We start from the raw sequence: 16,130 nt of genomic DNA, 5'->3' as shown, positions 1-16,130 counted from the left end.
TTTTAGTAGCTTCATAGATAAGATAATTACCAATCATAAAGCTTATTTAATCAAAGATAAGACAATTACCAATCATAAAGCTTATTTAAATCAAACATTTGAAGGATTATGATGATTAGCCAATTAACTCCCAAAGACTCAATATATTTTCATTTATTAAAAAATAAAATAAAAAATCTGTACTAAAAATGAAATACCAAAGAAGAATAACAAAGAAAAAAATACTCAAGCTCTAAGGCTTTGTTTGGTTCGTGGAAGATGATGGGAATTAGCTTTTTCATAATTTGGATTTGAAAATATTTGTGTTTGTTTCAAAATTGAGAAAATAGAATTATACCAGACTTCTAGTTTTGTCTCAAAATGGGTTATCAGACTTCCCACTAGCAACTATGAATTGAAAATCAAAACCTAGTAACACTTTTTGAGGAGTGTAAAAACAATAGATTGGATTTTTTTTGGAGTCTTCCTCCAACTCCAAGCTTAAGCATAAAAATGTATCTTCCCACTCATCTTCCAAATGAAACAAATAGTTCAAGTAAAATCTCAAAAATAGAAATGAAAATTTGCCTAACCTTAGTTTGACTAAATAAAGATTTGTAGAAATCTTGATTTCTAAAATTCCACAAATGAAACAGACCCTAAATAATAAAAGACCAAAGAAAAACAAGACAATTGCCAACACATTAAATTGATAATTTATTATACATTTAATCTTTTTATCATGTGAAATCAAATTCAGCTTAATCGTTCACCTTATTCTTGAATTTGCACATGCTCTAATCATTGTTAACTTAACTCAAATTACCTCTATCTCGTATTAACGTAGATAGTTTATTTATTCAAATATCAACACTTACAAGTCTATGATCGATATTCTTGAAATGTTCTATTTACCTCGAAACCTGTACTTTTAAACTGCAACACCCAAAATTAATGAAGCGAATTTGTGATTATTAAATAGAAAACAAACTATTGAGAGGACTTGGAAAAAGTCATGGGCAAACCAAAAGACATATTCAAGTAGGAAGTGCATGCGTAATAATATCAAGGAAATCATTTCACGGTGCTCAAGGAGTTCGTGAAATGTACACCGGGCCGACGAAATTAATACAGCATTTTCAAAACAAAAAATAATTGAAGGCTGGTTTTAAGGATTAACGCTAAACTTTTATAGTTTATTTAAAATTGCTACGCAGATCTATGCAGTTGTTTTATCAAACTGATAATCTCCTGATACCAACTCACCAGTCTTATCAGCGAGAGAGCAAGGTAAATTTAAATTGACGGCTAGAAATTGCACGGCTCTCGTTAAGGATTTTTCTTCACATGGCATACAGTTGTACCACCTGATATAACAAGTTATTCAAACTTATTTTAACAGTTTCTAAGTAATAGTATTAATATCTGCTACTTCATAAAGTTTGCAATATTACAGCAGATTACAGAGCAGAATAAATCCAAGCATCATCTTATCTAAAGTTTTCCAACCGAGCCCAAACCAGATTACAATGTGAGCATCAAGTTAGAACTAATGGTGGAAATTCAAACATAAATCTACAACATTAAGTCTTTCAAACAAATCCAGATTTATGAAACAAAATGGCGAAGCCCATAAACGAAATCAATCGTTGACTTGAACACAAAGTTAAGAGGTCTAATGAATATAGCTGAATTAAGCCCCGGTCTTAACACAATGTAGAGTCTACGAATATTTTTCTGAATTTTTATTGTATGAAGTTTTTCATGGATATGATCACATTCGTCATTCATCAGTTTTTAATTCCCCTCATATGATTACATTTCACAATTCATCAGTAAATGAAGAAAGTAAATAGGATAGAAATGACTACAATTAACTTTGTGCTTTTCTGTTTGTCGCCTACTATTGGAATCATTTCAACAACTTGAATAAATATACAGTCGATGTTCACTTTCAAGTTTCAACCGAGCTGTTTTTCTTTTGTTACTGTCAACCATAACAAGTATATTATTAGCTTCCAAAGCAATCAAAAAGATATGAGACATACATTTTATGGTTTTAACTTACGTTTACTGAATCAGATTCGTATCCTCTCAACCAGCGTAATGTAAATATTGCAATGTAAATGATTTGGTTAAGTTCTAAAGGTTCTTACCATCCGTCTCAGTACGATTACAGAACTTTTAGAGTACTGTCAGGGAACTCAGTGGAAATAAATTGGATTCTAACCGCAATGTAGATAGATTGCTTGGCTGACAAACTCACAGAGTGTTCAAAAGGGTTTCAGACAAAGACAATTCCTCTGATACAAGTGTTTAGACATCATAACAAAAGCACTCATGTATTTTCAACGTACACGTTTATTGCCTGTGCCTTCGTCTTTTCGGCTTTTAGCAGGTAGCTGACAAGTGTGGAACCCGTACATTCTATTTCCCTACACCTCCATCGACTACCTGATTAACGAGTTTAAGAACTACCTAGAAACTGTGGAAATACTAAAATCTTGATTAAATCTTACATATTGACTTCCTAAGGAACTAACATACTTAGGAAGGTGACAACGAAGTTTACTGGATGGATAGCTGTTTCAAAGATTCAAATAACAAATCAGAATATATTTTTTTTAATACAAAGCTGTCTAACTTACGTCGATTTATAAATAAATGAATATCAATGTGATGTTGATATTGAATTCTATTAGTTTTGATCTCATTCGAGCTAATTATTTTAAGGAAAAATAAGGATCATTATAGGAAATACATTTTTGCTAATATCAGCAGCCAAATAGATCTTAAAGTTACTACGTTTTGGATCCAGTTGAATGAACTGTGGGGCGCTTATAATGGTAGAGAAATAGCTCTTGAATAAGCCAAATTTGAAGACTGGCACATGACCGATTGAGTTTTAATACCCACTTCTCACTTTAGAAAACAGCAAGAAAACGAACAGATTGAATTATTGAAGACAGTCTTCACTATTTCTGCATATGTAGTTTCGGTTTGAATATTTTTTTATTAGATTGTGAATGTTTCTAATTACATTTTATAATTTATCATCAGAATGACAGATAAAAAGAGAACAGTGATTAAAAGATCTTGAGATATTAAAACAAAAACCATTGCTTTTAATAGTGGATATTAAGAACAGTAAATTAAAAAGGAGGGTAATGATCTGGCTGTACAGCTATGGGCTTTGACTAACCAGAAGTGAGTGCTCAAAAACACATATTAACATTTCAGGCTTATCTGTTGAAGTGAATTTATGGTTTCTGATAACAGTTATTTATTCATTGACAATAACTTAAAATTGCTAGATATTTTCTAGATTCAATTATATTATAGATCTGAATTCTACGGTTCATGATGTAATAGTACGTAGTTACTGTTAATGATTTATTACTTTCACGTTTCTATTTGCCTATTTTTCTCTTCCCCGATAACACAGATCATTTAGTTTGATTTGGAATGTCTCAAGCAAGAAAACTCGGTGCAACTGTAACCACAAGCTATCCACATCAACTGTACATTTATCATTTTAAATTTGGATTCAACATTCAAACATTCCTAAATGTGATCTATCATCGCCAAGAGGAAGATGAAATTGTCTGTGCATGAGATACTAGGAGAGTGGTAAACTAGATTTAAGGACATATACAGCTTTGAACAAGAAACCAAGCACTGATTTTGCGTAGCTAATTAAACACAGCTTCCATTTGTGTAAAACTCATCACTCATACGGTCGAAACTAAGCTTAATACTAACCAGTCATGTGGGCATCAAGCTTAATTCTATTCAGTCCTTGCATCCTTAAAATAAACACAAAGGACAAACATACGATCCTTTTTCAATGTAGCTATTCTCGTACAAATTGCAAACCAACGAATCGGTTGCTTCTTTTATGCAAATGACTTGTTCCTAAAGCAAACACTCTGGTTAATTGCATCAGGACAGATACTGATATAATATTGAAACAAACAACACAGTACAAATTAGGAAATAAGTAAAGTAACAGAACGACAACACCCCGCAAATAGCTGGAACACATTTGAAAAGACAAAAGGAAAAAGGTGCATTGAATTCATACATGTAACTGATGCATTCCGTACACTGATATATAGATACTAAATCTGTTGTAACAGCAAACCAGATCAAACCCAACAAATAAGCTACTTACCACAGCTCGATATTTGATCTTCATCAGCACCTCTGTGTAGGCTCGAATGCATTGCTTACATATACATCAAACTGTACAAAAATCTCATCTTTAATAATATCAATCATAGCTACTCCTAACTTTTCATCTCGGACCATCGACTTGATTCCCCGCAGTGCAACCTCACTCTCTCGACTCTACGCAAGCCAACAGAGGGATATTGCAAAGCCAATTCCAAATTGTTTGAAAAAGATTTAACAAAACCGCTGAACAAATTCGAGCACAACCCAACACAAGAAACATACTTATATCAAGCACAGATCGACACGACCAGATCTATGCAAACACAAACTAAACATTCCGATCATATTAGTTTTTTAACACACACCCACATAACTCTAATCTAGGGCTTCGAGGGCTAAAAAGGTATGATTTCTGATGCACCTTTCGAAGCACAAGGAGGTCTCTTGAATGATTTTGCCCTAGGTGGGGAAGACCCCGTTGGCTTGCACGCAGTAATCCATGGTCATCAATGGTGGCTCTTTCAGGATCATCATGCTCTGCAATTTTTGCACGCGGCCTGCAATGAAATTCCCCCAAAACATGAGTAGCCCTACAGAGGGAGGGCACATGATAATAACCCTAACATGGAAACTTATGATGAATAATGGAACATATAAGAGCTTTGGCTTCATCGATTTCACCTTCCCTCAACCCCAACTGGATGATTAGGTACACAGAGTATTTGCTAGTAATAATTATGAACTGGGTGACGAGGGGTTTGGCAGATGAAGGTTTATATCGTCCGATCCAGGCGGTGGATTGACTCGAAGTTTGTGCTAACCCAAAAGAGTAGTTTGCATCTCCAGCATTTGCATTGGGATGGTAATTAGAGGGATAATTGTGCCCAGGGATCGATCTGAAGAGGAGGATTAAGCTGGGTCTGCAGAATTTGCAGGTGGGTGTCTTCTTTTTTGGATGAAAGAGGGAAAAGAAGAAAGTATTAATGAGTAGAAATTCATGTGTAGAAAAGGGAGCAAAGGGAAAACCACGTTTGGGCCGCTTCCAAGGTGACCCGCAAAACAAGTCTTTTCCTTGGAATTTCGCCCGATTTATCACGAGGTTGCGTGTGGAAAGAGTTGTTTCGTAGGTAGTGCCCGTACTTGTAACGCTTTTATATTTCCTTTTTAGTCTCGTTTTCGTCGGTTGCAAATTTACACTAACTCGCAGGAATATTGTGACAGTTGGGTCGTTTTAGTTTGTTTAATGACGTTTTAAGGTGCTGATTAAACTAATTGTTGGATCTTTCAATTGGTTGGAATTCAATAATTTTTCCTTCTATTTTTTTTCAAAAAGTATCAATATTTTTATTTCAAATATTATATGAATATGATAAGAGATATTTTTCTATTTATAATATATAAAAACACTCATTGTTAAGGGATATCTTTTTATATAGATGTTTTGAACGATAAATATGCTACTGTATTTTTTTATTTGTTGTTGTTGAAGGTTCAACATTCTGGGGGCATGATACTGACCTCATCCTTTTTTATGTTGGGGGGCCTTACAGTCATAAGACTTGATCCCTCGTGGACTTTTTGTGAGTGATTTAGCTTCACTAGTAGACCAAGGACCCTTTGACTCTACCTTTTTTTTTGTTGATACCTTTTAACTTTTTTACATTTATCTATAAAATTTTGTTGTATTCTTCATTTATTTTTCTTTCAATTAGGCAAATTTGCAAATTTAGACAATTGTTTCTAAGAGTTATGTTGTTCATTTATTTACATTTATTGTTTCATATTAATATTATGTTTATCATTAGAAATGAGAAAACTACTTTTTTATTATTAGTAAATAACTTAAGCCTTAATTTTATTATTCATTCATGAAGCATCTTTACATTTTTGCCCCATTCAAAGTGTGAGCACCAAGAGAAAAGAATGGGGGAGAAAACCCATGATGTTGCCCATGACCAAGGTCGTATATACAAGAGGAGGTGAAAATGTTTACCTCCTATAAAAAGCCTCATGAAGAGGACAAATGAGGGCATTCCCTCCAATACATGAGCCTAAAAAGGAGGACTTGGGATGACACACCCTTCCTTACAATACAAGGTAAGATAATAAAAAATCTACTATAATAAAATGCAATTGCCTCCTTTGAGAGGCTTCGAAAGGCATAGCTACCCTTGCAAAGGATTTAGATATGAAGATGAAATAAATATAGTACACATCTCGTAATGAAGAACCATTAAGATGTCTTGGGAAGATTCCTCTTGAGCAACAACACAAACAAAAAATTATAAGATTAGGAAACCTGAAAGCACCACATGCTACATACCCAAGATAGCTGAGTGTTGAAGAGACATAACTTATCGGTGCAATAATTGAAATAGATTAAGATAAATATAAAAAACCAAGATGAGATAACTAAGACCTATGCTTCAAACATCTACAACATAACCATTTAGCCCATAATAACTTTAATTAATTGTAAGAAAGGAATGTCTCAACTCTTTAATGCCTTATCAGAAAATACGTGTAACTTGAGGGAGGGGAAAATACCCTCAGAGAGGATATCTGATATAGCTTGAGAACTAACTGAAGACACCAATCCAAGCTTTATGAGAGAAACATAAAGATTCCTTGAGAAAAAAATATATATCTTAAGATGTCAATAGATACAATCAATTCCCATTGTAATGCTAAGTAATTACCAAGGAACAACATTGTATAAATATCATCTGAGAGAAAATATAACCACAAAAATTTTAAAACTTAAATAGAATAAAATTTATATTTGGAGAGGGGAAAATATCTATTGGGGGATGAATCAATTATCGTTCTTGAAAGCCTTATCAAAAAGTAGATGTAATTTGGGGAAGGGGAAAATACTTCCAATGGGGAATCTGATATAGCTTAAGAACTAACTAAAGATACCCATCCATGCTTTATGAAAGAAACATAAGCATTCCTTGAGAAAAAACTATGTCTTAAGATATTGATAGAACAATCAATTCCTCATATAATGATAAGTCATTACCAAGGAACACCAATATATAAATATGGAATATGAGATTAACATTGATTGATCCATATAGAAAATCAAGGCATTAATGAATGAACTTATTAATAGGATGACTGAGTGATTAGGAACATATGAACAATCCAAGAAAAGAATAAAGAAGAAAATATTACTATTCCCAATATTGAGAAGAAGTCCAAGAAAATGATTGACACCTTAGAAGGACAATTTGGCATGGTGAAGGTGAAGCTAGACGTGAGTCAATTGAAGAGGCAACCATAGTCCATGTGGAGGAAATTAGAGAGGAACAATTCGAGGAGGAAACCAAGAAAGAGGAGCTAAAAGATAAGAGGGGTAAGAAAGTGTTGGAATTCACAATAGGAAAGGTAAACTTCTGAGGGGGGGAGGGGAGGGGGGTCGGGGGTGGTGAATTAGTAGTTTAAACTTTGTCCCTTAAAGCATTCACCATACATTCATCTCATATATTTACCAAGTAAATTGAAATACCATGTAAAGCATGTACATCTAAAACATGAAAAAAAGTAAACACATATGACACCACATATGATTACCCAGAAGCCCTCCAATGAGAAAGTAAAATTGGGGTGGGGATGACACCACAAATCTTCACTACTGTAGTAATAAAGTGTATCTAATGAAGTTTACAATGTTTGATCATGAGACATGATCTACCCTATGAAAGGTCTTCCTTGTTAAAGGCTTACAAAGACTGATAGGTCTCACCTTGTTAAAGGATTTCAACACCCTATTAGAAGTATACCTGGTTAAAGGACTTCAACTCACAATTAAGAAAGTACCTTGTTAAAGGATTTCAACACAACTTGTTAGGACTACTTTATTAAGAGATTTAACCGATTCATCTACTAGAATGACTCAACAATGATCTTTTAGTTGGCACTTGATTCCCTGATGATAGATCACCTCTAAACTGATGTATTCTTGATCATTCTTGATCAGATGTCTCTTTTTTGTATACTTTCCTTTCCTCTATTCTCCTCTAACTAATTTTGCAATTAACTCTCAGATCATGACTCCTTAGCCACCATGAATGCTCTATTTTTGTGCATGCAAGCTTCTCTCTTTGCAACATAGATAGTTTAGGGTTTTTCCTCCTTAAGAAGACATTGGTGACTTAGGGTTAGGTATGAATCAATGGCTCTAATTCATCCATTTTGCTACTTAAACCTTCCTTTTTTTATTGGCTGCATGTAATGCATTGGGACTCCAAATTAGGATTCATACTTATCTTCAAATATCATAATTCAATCTTTAAGTCAGCTCAAAAATGATTTACATTGTTGTTTGTGTCAATACAAACAACTATGACAAAACTTTCTTACTCAACATCTAATGCTTGACATATATTGTTATTTACAATCTAGCTTGACATTTGTATCGCTTGGCTATTGGAATTCTTTTAGAATAATTGAAAGGGGGGGGGGGGGGGGGTGAATCAGTTATTCAAGATCCAGATGTACAAATAAAACTTTTCACAATTCAGTGAACCCATAAAACTTTCTTAACCATGCATGCATTCATTATGTGTTAACTAAGACTGATATGCTACTATCAAATCAACTTGCAAAAATGTAAAGCATGAAACACAATATATCCATCAACATAGTTGACACAATGATTTAACGTGGAAACTTGATTTGGGGAAAACCACCAGTAACATGCTACTTCTTTTTCACTCTTCTGAAGTGATGCCCTGTTAAAGGCCAACCTTGTTAAAGGTTACAATACACACTGTTAAATGTGCCCTGGTTAAGGGATTTCAGTCACCCTATCAAAAGTGAGCCTTGTTAGAGGACTTTAGGCCATTCACTTGGAATACCACCCTATTAAAGGATTTTCTAATGACTGTTAAGTCAACCTTACTCCAAAGGATTTACGCTAGGCTGATACAATTGTTAGAAAGTAACAGTAGAGCTTTGATCTGATACAACTTACAACCTTATTTGTAGATTATAGATCATTGTTCACTCCTCAACTCTGCTTGGCTTCTAATCTTTGCAGCTCTGACAGTTTGTTCACCCTTCAAGCATTCATCCTCTTTAAGCCTTCTTTCTTAGTATGCCATCGCAAACTTCTTTACTTGGGTCACTTGATGAAACAAAACCCATTTCGTTCTCCTTATCAGATTTTTGCATCAAAACTATCTAACTCTTTGCTTCATGACCAAACATTCCTAGATATAGGAAATTAGAACACTTTTCTCGCTCACTATCCATCACCAAAATTAGGGTTTTCAATTGATTAGGTAGGATACAATGTATCTACCCAATATTTTGTCTTTTCTAGAAACTTCTCTTAGAATCCATTTGAATTTTCCTCCAAAATGCTTTACATAAGATTTTGTGCCACCAGCTCATCAATCTTATCTTCCCCCTGATTCAAAAATTCCAAGTGTTGTCTTTTATTTGGAAAATCTTTGATCTTTGTCATAATGCAATAGTTTGGCATTATTAATCTTTTGATGCTCAACACATACTGTGTTACTTGGCATCTACTATAAAATCACTCAGCATCAACTAGATTTTACTGGTGCTTAGAATCAACTAAAAATTACTCGCCATCTACTAACTTGCTCGACATCAACTAGAATTTTCTTTTACTTGGCTCCAACTGCCCTTTTTCTTAGCTTGTGCTAACTTTGCTCGGCACCTACTATCCACTTGGTCAAGCTTGGCAAATGAACTTTGTTTAACTTTATTCTTCTAAACTTTCTAAGTGTACCTAGTCATTTTGTAACCTCAAGTAGATCATCAATACATTATGTTATCACTGTCTTAACTAATTCTTGCACTTCAATACATAATCATAACTCAACCTTTCCTCTAGGTACTTTTGTTACATCTTGTTGATCAAATCCTCCTCATCAATCAACTAAGTGATAGTACTTGAAACATATAAGCAATTATCTTACTAGCATGTAGCAAGTTTGACATCAGTGACAAAAAAATGATTGAAACACATAGTCTTCTTCAACAATTTTTCTACTCAAATGATCTTTTCAATCAGATATCAACATCGGCATCCATTGTCTGCTCAACACCTAAATCACTCAGCATACACTATCTGCTCAGCACTTGAATGACTTGGAACATGAGTGGCTTGGCACTCACTGTGGACTCGGTCATGCTCTATTATATACATGTTGTGCTTAACATGTACCACTTATTCAACATGAACTAAGTAAATGACTAAAGTGTGTAGACACTCACTTGTCAAAACCAATCTGAGACTAACAATCTCCCCTTTTGACATGAGTGTCAAAAACACTTTGTCATGCAATAATATCCTTATCCTTATGAGCATAACATCTCTCTTATTCAGCTTATATGTACAAGACTTAAAAATTTCAAAATTTTGTAATAGCTTCTACCCCAAAATCTGATAACTCCCCCTGAGTTGATAGGTCTGTTCTGTATTCAAAATTCTTGTACTCTTGCTGAATAAATGTGTCTCTACTAATACTCTTTGACTTCATGTTGTTTGTGCTTGCTCCCCCATAGCTTATTCTGTCTTTTCTGCTACTCTCTACTCTGTATCTTTCTCTTTTTATTTCTTTCTCCCCCTTCGCTCATCTCATTTTTTTGTTTCTCCCCAAAATTTTATATCTCCCCCAAAATATCTATATATCTCCCCCTTTTTGAGACTTATGCCAAATGGGCTATACACTAATTGTGTGTTTGTCCAAAAAGGATTTATGGATCTCCAGTATAATCTTGAGAGTTGCATCCCAAATTTTAGATGCTACATCCAAGGATTTGATTTGGATAGTTAGCTCAGTAGCCAGGTCGACTAGGCCACCTAATGTTGAAATATTTGGATCTTTCTTCATGAGGGTTTCAACATAGCCTAATTCCTTTTTGAAATTTCTATGTGTGGGGTCAATGTTGTTTGGATGCTACTAAATTTAACCCTTATATTGGCCTCTTCTATTGACAATGCAACTAACTTTGGGTTTGTAACAAATTTTTGAAGTGCTTTTCACTTTGAGCCAATATCGTAGGCAATTTTACAACTGATGCACTAATCTGACTTTCCAAACTCAAAATGTGACTTCCAGTCTCTTCTGTGAAGTGTTGGATTGCACAATTTTGTGTATAGTGAGAAAATGTTCTCAAGTACCTTCTTCACACTTTCTACTTTAACTTCGCGAATGCAACTTGTGTGAGTGCTATGTCACCTAATATTTTCTCATTAACTTTGCTTTGGAATTTCTTTTCTGACCATTCTAATAGTTTAGCATTTGTATCGAGGTCTTCATCACTAACCTTCTCAACTATGTTTGATAGTTGTTCAATTAGTGGCTTGGTCTCATCTAGAGTTAGTAGACTAAATGCATCTAAAAAGATGTCTTTGATATCCTAAAATGCCTATTTCTTCCTATGCTCCCTTCTAAGCATTTCTTGATGCTTCTTTCTAGCTACGGCTTCTTAGAGTATGTCCATTTGCTCAATTTTCACTATGTCAAAGTTATACTTTGGTAACACAATTTCTTCATCAAGGTTCACATCTCCATATTGTGACTTCTTCGGCCTTTGATGAGTTTGGGATCAACATTGAGATTTGGAATGGTGTTGCATCTGTACCTAGCTCTTGAAGAGTGTGACTTGAAGGAGTGTCAGATTTTGGTAAGGTTACCAAGGCTTGAATTGGTACTTGGTCCTTCACCTTAGGTGTCAATTCTATCTCTTCAGGCTTATCCTTGACTTTCACAATGCCTTGTGATGCACCTTGTACTTGTGTTGGAGGTGCAGATAAGATTATCTAACTTGTTTAACTCTTCTCTTTAGTAGTGGGTTGAGTTTCCACTATGTCCTTTGTAGTTATATCAACCTTTTCACATGTAGCCTCAGTTAGTTTATCTAAAGGTTGTACATTAGTGACTTGAAGGGTGATGGTAGGTGGTTCTTGTGTATTCACCTCTTCCCTTGTTGTATTAGTCATGGTTTTCTACAATTCATCCACAGTCACCAATACAAGATTATCACATAGTTTTGCCTATAGTGCGGAATGATCAAGTATCTTCTTGAGATCTTCCTCTATAAGGGGATTGATGTTCTGACCTGTGACATTAGATACATCCTTAACTATTACTATTTCAACACTTGTTACATGTTGAGGGGTGACATTAGGAAATTGTGTATCTTGTACACTATGTTCTTCTTGTTGCTCTACCTCAGATGTTGCCTAGATATCTACTTAAATCTCTATATTTCCCTCGATAGTTTTTTCATCATTATCATCTTCATGATCTTTCACCTCAATAGGTTCATGTTCTCCTATTTTTACTATTGCTAAACCATATCTCACTTTCCACATCTGAGTAGACTTCACAACATCTTCAATATTATTTTGCAATATGCTAAAGGCTTTATATTTAGGTGTAAACCTAACTACATATTTCTTCATGGACTTAGCAATTTGTGCCTTGTTGAGTTTAGGCATGACTTGTCACTAGTAAATTTAGCCCTAAATTTTGATAAGAAAAGATAGAAATTCTAACCAGAATTGGTAGAATAGATGACTAAACCCATCGTCAATCTCTTTTAGTCGATTTTTCATCACAGTAACTATGTGTCAAAATTTTGACTCAAAAAAGGTCAACTTATCGACATGAGTTTCGTTGATTTCCTTAGTCTAGCCTGAGCTCTTATTTCCTGAATTGTGTCCATCACTGGTCAAAATTTTGACGTACACACCTTGACTTTTTTGATGGTAAAGCCAAACGTTTGATGGCAAAAAATACCAACCGTCATTGAAATTGCGACCAAGATCCCTTTCAACTATCGTCAAAATTGCGACCAAGTCCCCTTAATTTTCTACGGTGGTACCACACATGTGATAGAAAAGGGAAGACATGTTGGTCAAATTTGAGACCAATGCTTGGTAGAAATTTAGACAAGCTATGCCAATTATTGGAAAAGCTTTGCTCTCATAGGAGCTTTCTAAACTACACAAAATTGGATTCTAAAGCATAATTGCTCGTTGTGAGACTTAGGGTATCATGCAGATTTCTACTTCCACACCATTGTTTCATTCATATCACATGATTTATTTCATACAAAACAATGGGAAGGAGGAAGAAATGTGCAAGATATCCTAAGTCTCCACCAAGTAATTGTGCTTTAGAATCAGATTTTGTGCAGTTTAAAAAGCTCTTATGAGAGCAAAGCCTTTGCAATAATTGGCACAGACTGTCCAAATTTTGGTTCTTGAGACACCGTTGCTTGTGAAGACTACAAGGAAAAATAAATTTAGGAAAGAATTATTTATCAGGAATGAAAGTCAATAACACTAACTAATCTCTATTTTTCAAACAGATAAATGTGACAAAAAAACTTACAATCCCAATCACATCATCATAAGAGCGCATATATAACTATAACCCCTTATTTGGCTGCTTGTTGATCAATTCCTTGGCAAGAGCATCTAGGACATAATATTAAAATGCAATCAATCACTGAGCCTATTTCTAGCAATTGAACTGTAATATAGAAACAAAAATTGCCTTAAAATTGACACCTCACTAGTTGTAGTTCATTTGCATCCATAATGGCTTCACAAAAGTTGAAAGCTTACCATTTGTCAAGAGCACAAAAGGCACTCATAGTTCAGCTGCATAAATAAAAGTAAGGTTATTTGAATGTTCAAAAAATGTGAAACTTCCACTTAATAGCTAGAAAAGCCATAAGTCCTTAGTATACATCATCTTTGATGGAATGTTCATAAGTGAATGATTTTCTCTAAAAGCTCAAACTTATGCACAAAGAAGCACCATGCTCTTGAAGATATATATACAAGTTACAGGACTGATATATCGAAAGGAGAATGGTGAGGGCAAGAGACTATCATCAATATCGATTGTGGAGTTGTAGATAGGTAAGTGATAAACATAAAAAGGTAGTACAAGGCACCATTTTCCATTTTCTAATATGATGAACTACCTTGGAGCTAGTTCTAAATCTCGATTGCTTAATGTTGAATTTGATCCAATGGTACCATTATCTAGAGGAGGTCCCACACCCCACTTTCCTACTGATTCTGAAGGCTCAATGACATAAACTCCTTCGTCAATCATTCCAAGAGTGAATTGATTTGAGCCAGATGGATGTGATGCAATTACTAGAGGGTATACATTGCATGAATAATCAAATGATACGTTTTGAGTTAAATCATAAAATACAAGAAGGCTGTCGCATGGATATACCACACTTGAAATGGGAGTAGATAAAGAATCATGAGGTGTCCACTGCAGTACAAAAAAATGTGATATCAGTTTACACTCATATAGAGAAGGTAGCTTATATCATTATCACTTACTAAATTTGAATTCTAAATTGCTGACAAAGACTTACATAATGCAAATAGTCAAACTTAGAAGCATCATAAATAGCAAGCTAGCTCTTGTGAACAACCAACAAGTGAACTTGACCATTATGGAACTATACTCTTGTATCCCCAATCGATGGTGATGATCTTCCTATCTGCACTTGTAAAAAAATTGACTTTCACTTCTCCCATCTATCAATGCTACAGAAACAGAGTTGCCAGAACATTGGCCAAACATTTAGTAATATAAATCTATAAACATGTGAATGTGCAAAATGAGATGGCAATGGATATACAAAATGAAGACAAACCTGGGAATTGGCCCTAGAAGATACCAATACATTCAAAGTGTGTGAAAATGCCAAGCTTTTAATTTTCTTTTGGTGGCCTTTAAGCTTCATTTGGACTTGGTTAGTTTAAACAAGTTTTGAAAAGACACAAGTTAGAATATTAATCATATTTAGAATAAAAAATTGAGAGATTCACCAATAGAAATAATTTTGTTTTTTTAAGATAATGAGAGATTCAATATTTTATTTCTTTATTTGGAGGCGGCTTTCTTAAAGTTTACCCTATTTCGGAGATACCTACAATCAAGTCTACAAGCTTTCTAATTTAAGATACAAATTAAGACTTTTTCATATGAGTGTGGTCAAGTTTATAATGGTTTGGACAAGATAATGAGCTAGAAAGGAGAAAAGTTATGATGATAGATAAAGCTATGATTTCTAATTCTGAGTTTACAAAAAATACACAATCAACTCAAAAAATAAAAATTCAGAGCGAATAAAGATTTTGTTTATAAGTAGTTTACTGAGTGTACACTATTTTTCTTAGAATTTAATGAATTTCAAAGATTTTGATATGACTTCATAAATTTCTTTTGCATCAATATTTATGAGTTATTAACAAGACATTATGGCAATGGTACATATCCATTATCTATCATGATCAAGATAGGAAGTTAGAGAACACAAAAGTTGTGATGGTAGATCATAGAACATGATCTAAAATATTGATAGGAAAAAATGATAAAAATAACTGAAATTGAAAACAAATTAGGCAGTCTTACTTTCTTGGTCTATAATAAAGATTTTCAAAGAGTTCAAACACCCATCAATATATTGAATTAAAAAAAATAAAAATCCTAACCATGGATTGTAAGAACATGGATCATACTCTATAATGCATTATTGAAATAATGATCTAGAAAAGACAAGGTGATAATGGATCATTGAAATGTTGGCATGCAAGGAAGGAGGAGTGTGATATCATGTATATCTCCTGAAGAAGTGACTACGACTGTCTCCCCTCATCCAAAAGTTACGCCAAATAAAATAAGCATACATATATGTACATAAGAATAATCTTTTAGTTGGGTTGGCTTAACACCAAATCATACTTATTCATAAGCAATGTGTTCAAGTGCAATATTGAATTAGAACTCTAAGCAACATATAAAGCATGATCCAAGGTATTGAAAACATGATATTGAATAAATATGAATCAAGGTATGCTTTTAACAATGCATTTAAACAACATACTATGATCAATGTACGATGTAAAATAAGTTCTAAGCATCATAAGAAATCCCAACTAGTAC

General features: G+C 34.0%; 1 long non-coding RNA gene across 2 annotated transcripts; it reads right to left on the bottom strand.

The window, feature by feature from the left end:
* Positions 1–1,015: 1,015 nt before the first annotated feature.
* On the bottom strand, positions 1,016–5,275 carry LOC149571674 (uncharacterized). 2 transcript variants are annotated; one of them, XR_016359841.1, is made up of 2 exons: positions 4,154–5,275; positions 1,016–1,346 (listed from the first exon to the last, which is right to left on the bottom strand). It is a non-coding gene; the product is annotated as an uncharacterized LOC149571674 (long non-coding RNA). The 2 variants fall into 2 exon arrangements; XR_016359842.1 differs by lacking the exon at positions 1,016–1,346 and adding an exon at positions 1,697–1,966.
* Between the last annotated feature and the right edge of the window lie 10,855 nt (positions 5,276–16,130).

The sequence above is a fragment of the Cupressus sempervirens genome, chromosome 2 (genome assembly GCF_028749045.1).
Source record: "Cupressus sempervirens isolate cs-2001-9-10 chromosome 2, ASM2874904v1, whole genome shotgun sequence".
Classification (NCBI taxonomy): Eukaryota; Viridiplantae; Streptophyta; class Pinopsida; order Cupressales; family Cupressaceae; genus Cupressus; species Cupressus sempervirens.
Note: the sequence above shows the minus strand (reverse complement) of the source record. Positions and strands in the feature narration are given on the sequence as shown.